Genomic DNA, 9,491 nt, shown 5'->3' with positions numbered 1-9,491 from the left:
GTCGTCGTGGAAGCCAATAGGGTAATTGTTCCCACGGAAAGTAAATGTTACTTCTTGATCTAAATAAATAACGCACTTACCTCGGAGAAACCAAGGTTATTACTGGGAAGTACAGATTAAAAATGTCGTGTTCGTTCTTCAATATTGCCGGTGGAATTTGTGGCGCGGACGAACGCATCGAACGCAGTAGTTCTTCGACTTCCATCATACCACTCACCCAGTGTAATAAGGAGATCAAAAAACACAAAAAGTCCTTGAAATTTTCCGGCGTTGAAACTGAAGTGAACTTATCTTGGCAAGATGTGGATGTTTTGAAAAGCCATCAAACTTCTTGGAAATGACCATCTGTCCCGCTCATCGGGCGCGATTGGGCATAGGTTGGCGAAGGCCAAGTGGTTTATGTAGCGTACCGGAAGTTGTTTCGGGTCACTGCAAGGACCTTCGGAAAGTACCAACAATGCAAAAAGGAATAAATTTGTCCCAGTCCATCAAGTTATTGGAACTTACAAATCAGTTTGTCCCTGTGGGCTCAGGTAAGTGATGAAGTGTTTGATGAACTAATAGCCAGTTGATTGCCATCATTTATCGGAGCCCGTATTCCTGGAAATGTCAGACACCGCGTATTCCGTTAGCAGCTCGCGCTGTGTTAAGGATTACGTACCGTCTTTGGGTAAATAATAATAATAATAATAATAATAATAATCTTTATTTCTTAAGATAAAAATACAAGTTACAATTAATAAAAAAGAAAAAATATAAACTCTAGAAACTATTTACATATCATATTTAAAAATTATTCTGTTACTAAAAGCGTTCTTAAATCTGTCAGTGTGGATCCAAGGGACAGAGACTGACGTATTACTAAGATTGTACCTTGTTTTCTTTTTCTTAGGTAAAAAATGGAAGAACGGACATTCGATCTTTTTTTGTAGAGTGTCTTGTCCGCCTTCTCTAGCAAGTCCCTGATATTTACATTCTTGGACGTATACATGTATAACTTTCTTTTCATACACCAGTCTAAGAAATTCTGTTTTACAGAAAGGTCGGAATCTGAGGCACCATAAACCGACAGAGCGTAAGAAAAATTTGGTAAAACTATAGCGTGAAAAAGGTGATCTACTTCCTCCTGGGACATTCCTTCCTTACGTAAAAATCCTAATACGAATAATGACTTGTTCGCCTTAATTACCTTCGCGCGCACGTGACTACTGTATTTACAATTTTGTTGGAAAGTAACACCTAATATGGGTAACTCCGCGCACTGCGGTATATTACTAAATGGCGCGATGTCCTGACTGAAACCTTTCTTACGGAAAATAATCTCCTTGCATTTTGTTGGATTTTCCATTTCCATTTTGTTGTATTTCCAAAGTTTCCATTGATGGAAGAAAAATGTTAGGTTCATAATGAGCAAAACATATCACATTTCTATTTTTCCCTCACCCCTTTCATCCTTCATCGCACCATCAGCCTTTCGCAATTGTATTTGTTTATGTTTTCAAAAATAGCTACAGTTAAATTTGGTACGGCTCTATCTAAAATTACGCGTCTTTGGGATAATTTCTGTGGTGTTAACAGCGTTCGCCCTTTTTTTTTCGGAAGGAATTTGCGTAAAATGTAGAAAGATGCTCAGCGTGTTTAAAGAACAGGTACCTGAGACAGGACATATGACAGAAGAAGTTGATAACATCGCAGATAGTTTGAGCGAGTTAAACCTGGTGAGTATGTAGCCCTAAATAAAATGCTAAAATAAGAAATAGAAATGTGAAATCAGAGTATAAAAATAAACGAAGATCTCATTAACTAAAAACAGCGGCCGCTAAGCACAACAAACCAGATGACGGACAAACAGGTAGTAAGTGTAAATTTTTAATCACTCGTTCCGCTAGCAGCTGCTTTTCAGTGTATTGGGCTATTATTTTTCACTCTACTAATTGATCGTAGTTACTAGAGGCAGTTCACGTTGAAGGCTGCTTTAGAGTATAACGCTACTTTAGCTGTCTTCTCGCCTCGGCTAGTCGGGTCACCCTGTCTGGCATGTAAACGCTCCAATGTGTTTTCTAACGGAAAGTATGAAAAATTGGCTCTTCCATGCAGGGTAGCTCAGTAGTTCGGGTAACTCGGTTAGCCGAGGAACCCTCTCTTTGTGTAAACAGACCCTAAAAAGACAAAAATACCTAAGACAAAAGAAAAAAGTACCTTTACCGCCTCCACCCACCAGCCCCCCTCCCCCCCTAGCGTCGCACAACTTTCTTTCCTTTTTCGCACTTCAGGTCCATCATGAAACTGATAGAGACATTTCTTTTTCCATTCTGGCCACTGATACTGAATGTAAAGTCAAGTCTAAACGAGAGAGTTTTTATGTACCAGACAAGGCTTCACAGGGAAGTGAAGATAGTTTAACCGACGTTCAACACGAGTCCAGGGAACAGCTCAACCGCTTTCTACAGGTTCGAGACATCAGCCCAGTGCGCCACGTACTGTCAGTACCGTAGAAAGAAGCACAAAGCCGTTCTAGGCGCCGATATATGGGAAAAGCCGAGCAGTGCGTTTCAGCAGTTCTAGATGCCCTTGCTCCAAAAGACTCAAAATGCTTGTGGGATGAATTATGTGAGCGCAAAGGTTATCTAAGAACAACTGGTGGGAAACGTCGGAAGGATCTGGAGCTTCTTGAAGCGTTTGCCGAGAGTTACTTAAACGCTCAGCACTGGAGTACTCGACGGCAAATACTCTCAATCCTGTCTGACAAGTTGTCTTTCAAAGAGGTGCAGGAGTTTATCCCAACAGTCACCAATTACCGCTATAACATAGCTCGACACCATACCTTGCTACACGGGAGAGCAGAACCGATTCCAAGCCATGAATACCGGAGGATGAAAGTTGACCAAGGAAAATTAGAAGATTTCATTTCGTTCATCACAAGTCCGCATGTTCTTCATGATGTTCCTTTTGGAGAAAGGCTTTTGAAGCTATCAACTGGTGAGGTCATTAAGACCCCAAACGTGATCAGAATGATGATACCTGAGCGTATTGTTCAACAGTACCAACAATACTGTAGTGAAAGAGGTTTTGAGACCATGAGCAAGAGAACACCACATAGAGTTTTGGATGAGTGTTCAGTGTCTGTTAGGAAGTCTTTACAAGGACTTGACAACTTTTCTGCCCAAGGAACCGAGGCATTTGATGCCTTGGACAAACTGGTCGATAAACTGGTTGACTGTGGTAAAACGGAAGTCTGGGCGAGAGAAATGAAGCAACAGCTGCGCTCATCAAAGCAATACCTTAAGAGTGACTATAAGGTATTTTATTTCGTTACAAAATTTAGTATGAGGTTTGGCAGAAGAAATTCACGAAAATGGGAGAAACATGATCCACAGCAGGTTTTGTGAACTACTTTCCCAAAGTAAAAATACTGTGATCTTGCTGGATATTTGTACTATATTTTTATTTTCATTATATTTTATTTGAAAGTTAGTATCAGAAGTAAACACCTAATGGAACGTGGGTTTTATTCGAGGGACGCTTAATTCGGAGAATGAGGGGGACGGGGGTGTCACTTATTACGCGGGATGACGTAGTCAGCCAGCGTCTTAAATTCGGGAGCGCATTCCTTTGGATTTCTTGGGAGTCAAAAATTGCCTTGTTTTTTTAAACTTTCTCGTATCCCGCGCCCGTCCCGAAAAATTGTGTGATTCTTATTGGCTGCAACTACGAATCACGTGCAAGTCAGGTTGGATTGCACCACTCAAGCAGGAAAAAGCTACTTCGTCAGCAAATAAAGCCAGGTAACTGCGTAGAGAGATAAAGTAGAGGTAAGTGCCTGACATTTACATTGGATAATTGGTTTGTTATCTTGATTCGTTGCGAAATTGTGTGGTTAAACGTGAATAGCTGCACAGAGTGTGATTTTTGAAACTGTGGTTAACAATTTGTCACCGAACCAACGAGTTCATTTACAATCGAAGCGAGTTCACAGTCGTCGAACCAACAGGTTCACCATATCTAGTCGAACCAACGAGTTCATTTATAATTAAAGCTGTGAGTAGCCACTTGTAGACTTGTTGAACGAGTACACTTGTTGTGAAAAACTATTCAAATAAATATTTAAGCAATTTTAACACACTGCAACTGAGAGTACAGATATCGAAAAGTTGAGTCAAAGTACTCAGGAGTTAAAACGTTTAAGTACACACTCTGTTGAAGCTATCACTGTTGAATCGCACAATATTCTACTGTTTTGTCCATCCTCACCATGTTGCTTTTACTGTATGTGATATCCATTTTGACATTTATACAAAACCAGAGTATTGATTTCGCTACTGTTAAAATTTCTAATCGATGCGCGTACGATTTCCAATCTTTTCGTATTCATATTGAGAGATACAGGGGAAAGCATTTGTTGAGAAGAATACCTCATGCCTCACATGGAAGCTTTAATCCTTACGTCATTACTAACAAAGAAGCGCACATTATAAATGGCAACATGTTCAGTAACGTAACGAAAGATAAGACCAGAGCTATCAGTGAACAGTCACAACAGACAACGAAAGATCGAAGACATTTCATGAACCATTGTTTTACTCATGCAGGAAAGTTCTCATGCGCAGTAGACTGTTTTCTTGAACTTACATTTGCCGTTTTTAAAGACTCTTTAAACTGTATTGAGCGTAATGAGTTTTTTCAAAAATTATCAGAGGCTTGTTTTCAATTAGAAAACTATGATCTTACAGATATGCCGTTAATTCGAGAACCAATTTGGGCTCATTTAAGAGAACGTTGCCATTCCTTTGCATCAATGTCTGTAAATGCTGTATTTAGTGATATATTTAGGTTGAATACAGTTGGTGCAATGACACAAGAATTAAAATCTCTTTTTCTTATACAACAGAGTAATAAATCAGTTTGTTCATTCTGTAGCAATGCACTTGTAAAGGAAACAAATGTATTTGTACTTTACTTGACTTTTGCAAACTTGCTTCAGGGCCAGTTTGAAACTTATGTTTCTGAGGCTATCTTACCAAATAGTTGTAGACTTTACTGTGATTTATGTCAAAAGCATTCTGGGGATATTTCAATCCTGCAACATTTTGTGACACTCCCAAAATTTTTAAGTGTAGAACTGTCATTCCATTGTATTAATCAAGTATTATTCCCAATGACTATGGATGTATTAGGTGAAGGTTATGTACTAAAAGGCATGGTTCGATCTCTGAATCATCACTTCACAGTGGCTATAACAGATAACACTCATTGGGTATATATTGATGATACGTGTGTTTCTGTAAAAAGTTACAGTTCGTTGCAGAATCTTTTGCATAACCATTGTAATGGTTGGTTTTTTGCCATATTTGAAAAGACTGCAATTGTAGTGAACAATACTGTAGTACCAAATTCAGTCATGTGCAATCCCTTTCAGCAAGATGGTAATAAAGAACATAAACTTGATAGCCCACTGTTGCAATCAAATTCAGGCATTTATAAAACCGTGCACAAAGACACCAATAATCTCTCTGTGAACATTTTTATGCAAAGAAATTTAACCAAATGCAATACCTTCCAGGAAGACTCTCAGACTGATAATCTACCTCTCTGCAGTTTAGAGACAGATATTCCTAGTAATGATAATACTATGAATATTGGCACTGTGACAAAAAGCTCTGCTATAGCTTTTTACGGTATTTGTTTTTCTGTTCTTAAGCCCTGCAGTTATTGGAAGTCTGATACATTACATGCTATTGTTGAATGTGGAAGTGCATTTTTGAGGACATTGGTAAAGGGAATGCAAAAGTTAGTGAACTGCCCCATGCTCTTAACATATATGGTGGTAATATTGATGTAAGTTTTGCTTTAAGTAGCAAAGGGACCCTTGTGTGTGATTCATCTTCTAGTGTATTAGTCCTTAACAGATTCATTGCTCAAAATATGGTTACAAACACAGGATTTTTGTTTTATCTCCCCAGTGTCACTTTTGGTTGTGTTTTTCACAAAACTAAACGAAGTACATCATTATTCTTTCTCTCTCTCGAAAGTCATGGACTTGAGGTACTTCGCACAAATGACACAAATTGTTTAGTCCAGACAATCTGTCAATTTGTAACAAAAAAGCTTAACTGTGACAAAACGGAGTATTGCATTCAGTGTTTGCTGTGTTCATGTCAGTTAACTAAAGCTCAAAAACTGAATATTTTAAAATATCACAAAACTTCAAAGGAGAAAAGGGACATTGCATCTAATAAACGAAAGTTTTATGCCGAACTTGAACCTGCCAAGAAAGGATTTGCTTAGATAAGGCCTGACAGCATTATGAGGATAACAAAGAACACATTCTCACAGCTCGTAAAGAAAATCATCGATCTATGGATACCATTGAAAAGCAACAATTCTTAGCTAGAAGAAGGCAAACTTATCAAAATGTGAAAAGCGAACAAAAAGAGGGCATTGCAGCAGAAACCGTGACACACAATACCTTGGATACCTGTATCAGGTGTTTTCTTAAGAAGATTAGAGAAGGTCCATTTTACGTATGCTCTGTGTGTAATAGAGTTCTTTATGGAAGGACAGTTTTAGCATTGAATAAAAGTAAATATGGCAAACAGAATCTTTTTACAGGGAAAACATCGTTTGACAATAAGGAATACATTTGTAAGACATGCCACTCTAAGTTGTTAAAAGGACAAGTTCCATGCCAAGCTGTTTATAATAAATTAATGGTTGATCAAATCCCCTCTGAGCTGGAGTGTCTAGAACAACTTGAGCAGATTCTTATAGCTCAGCGCATCGTATTTGAAAAAATAATAATAATGTCAAAAGGACAACAACGTAAAATAAAAGGAGCCATTTGTAATGTGCCTGTAGATTGTGATAAAACATGCACTGTTTTGCCTAGACCTCCTGAAAGGTCAGGAATAATAATGTTAAAACTGAAAAGAAAGATTGCTTTTGGAGGTCACGTATACTCTCAAGCTGTGTGACCCTACATTGTAATAAATGCTCTTAACTGGTTGAAGATAAACAATCCGTTATATTGTGATATAACAGTCAATATTAAAAACATTGATATAAATCTCACAGAATTACAGGAGCAACCTTCTTCAATCAGTGATGCTAAATTACCAGTAGTTAGTAATGAGTCTTGTGAAAAGAATGCAGTAGATGATGAAACTGAAGAAGAAAGAGATGATCCCTTGAATGAATTTAGGACACCAACTACTGAAACATGTTTACAGTCAGTTCTGCCAGATTACCCTATAACTAAAGAGCAAAATAGGAATACAAACTCAAGTGGAAATGAAGTTTTCAACATTGCACCGGGTGAAAATAAACACCCAGTTTCATTTATGACTGATAAACAATGTGAAGAATTAGCATTTCCAGTATTATTTCCAAAGGGCAGGTTTGGCTACACTGCTGAAAGAGCAGTTAACTTATCACCTACAAAATACTTCAATGCTCGCCTTTTACATTATAGTGGGAAGTTTGCAATGAATCCTGAGTATTTGTTTTTTGCACAGTTCATAATAGAACAGAAAAAAGTATCGGACAGCATAAACATAGCTCTCACCAAAGTTCATGGACAGTCTGTCACTGCATCACATTTACGATCAAATCCGCAAAGTTTACAAAATCTTATATGTCAAGACCAGGCTTATTTATTTCTAAGACAAATCCCAGGCACACCACCCTACTGGCAAAAGTTTATGTACGAAGTTGTTGCAATGGTAAAACAGCTTGGTATTCCCACTTGGTTTATGACACTGTCTTGTGCTGACCTTAGATGGCCAGAGTTGTTTCAAATTATTGCCAAAACACAAGGCCTCAGTTTAACTGATGAAGAAATAGAAGCATTGTCTTACAATGAAAGGTGCTCCATGATCAACCTTAACCCTGTTGTTGTTGCGAAGCATTTTCAATATAGAGTTGAAACGTTTTTTACTGAAGTGTTACTCACAAAAGCAAATCCTATAGGAAAAATAGTTCATTATGCGCTACGTATTGAATTTCAGATCAGAGGGTCACCTCATTTACATGCATTGATATGGACCAGTGATTGTCCAAAGCTAACTCGTGAAAACAAAGAAGAATACATAAACTTCATAGACACTCATGTTCAAGCATACCTACCAGATAGAAAAACAGACTCTGAGTTGTTTGAGTTGGTTGCAACTTATCAAAAGCACAGTCACTCGAAGACTTGTAGAAAGTACAGAAATGTTCCATGCAGATTTAATTTTGGCCATTTTTTTACAAAAAGGACAATTGTGACAGAACCACTTCCTGAAGAATTAGATGAAGAGGTGAAAAGAAGCATGTTATCTAGAAGAAATGAAATTCTTAGTTTAGTCAAACGAACAATAGACAAAGTCTTAGACCCAAATAACCCAGAATATGATCCTACTAGATCAGAAGAAGAACTTTTGAGCTCATTAGGTGTTACAAAGGAACAATACTACTGGGCTTTGACAGTTTCTGTTGATTCTGACTTTGAACTGCACCTTAAGCGACCACTTGATAGTTGTTTTATCAATAACTATTTTCTTGCTGGGGTAAAAGGCTTTGGAGCAAATGTTGACTTGCAACCTGTCTTTAATCATTATAAGTGTGTAACTTATGTTTGTTCATACTTTACAAAGGATGAGACAGAATGTTCACAAGCTATTGCAAATGCAGCAAAAGAAGCAAAAGCTTCAAATTTAGCCATTAGAGAAAGCTTGAGGAAAATTGGAGCAGCTTTTCTTTCTACTAGAGAAGTGAGTGCACAAGAATGTGTATACAGATGTATGCCTGAACTTTGGCTAAGAAAAGTTTTTCCAAAAACAGTTTTTGTGAGCACAGCTTTACCTGAGAAACGCGTTAGAGTTGCGAAGAGCCAGCAAGAACTTGATGAGTTAGATGATGACAGTACAGATGTTTACAAATCAAATATAATAAAACGCTGTAGCATACGACCAAATACAATCCCCACTGTTGATAATATGTGTCTGGCTGAATTTGCTGCATACTACCATAAAAAATATAAGCCTAATTATGTAATAAATGATGCCCAACCAGAAATTCTCACAGACGATGCAGCTGAACTACATGTCCAATTAACCACAAATGATGGTATCATTAACCAATTACCGCCAAAATTAAAATTACTGAACTCGAATGAAGTCATGAAATGCAGAAAATCTAAGGCTGTATTACGATACCATACACCAAATAGAACCAAAGAACCTGAAAAGTATTTTCATCATCTACTTATGCTGTACTATCCCTGGCGAAGTGAAGATAACCTTATTGGCAAGGAAAAAACATATGCATCAAAATTCTATGAACCTGAAACAAATACTATTGTTAAACAAAATCAGTTAATTTTCGAACCTGATGCAGATGCTGTCACAGAAGCTCTAGAAGCTTTAAGAAACAGTGAGAGCAACAATTCTTTTTATTCTTTTGATCCTTTAAATGATCAGGAGAATGAAGACTTGCTACTGAATGTGCAACAAACC

General features: G+C 37.7%; 2 long non-coding RNA genes and 1 pseudogene across 2 annotated transcripts in view; 1 reads left to right on the top strand and 2 right to left on the bottom strand.

Moving 5' to 3' along the window:
- Positions 1-773: 773 nt before the first annotated feature.
- LOC138017308 (uncharacterized) lies at positions 774-1,354 on the bottom strand (annotated as a pseudogene).
- A 537-nt stretch (positions 1,355-1,891) lies between these two features.
- The window catches only part of LOC138017036 (uncharacterized), a 15,291-nt gene continuing 7,691 nt past the window's right edge, over positions 1,892-9,491 (bottom strand). The window contains exon 3 of the long non-coding RNA XR_011125917.1: positions 1,892-2,159. This is a non-coding gene — a long non-coding RNA (uncharacterized lncRNA). The remainder of the gene's footprint in view (positions 2,160-9,491) is intronic.
- The window catches only part of LOC138017037 (uncharacterized), a 19,982-nt gene continuing 14,052 nt past the window's right edge, over positions 3,562-9,491 (top strand). Inside the window, exon 1 of the long non-coding RNA XR_011125918.1 lies at positions 3,562-3,812. This is a non-coding gene — a long non-coding RNA (uncharacterized lncRNA). The remainder of the gene's footprint in view (positions 3,813-9,491) is intronic.

This window comes from Montipora capricornis, chromosome 9 (assembly GCF_036669925.1).
Source record: "Montipora capricornis isolate CH-2021 chromosome 9, ASM3666992v2, whole genome shotgun sequence".
NCBI classification, from domain to species: Eukaryota; Metazoa; Cnidaria; class Anthozoa; order Scleractinia; family Acroporidae; genus Montipora; species Montipora capricornis.
Note: the sequence above shows the minus strand (reverse complement) of the source record. Positions and strands in the feature narration are given on the sequence as shown.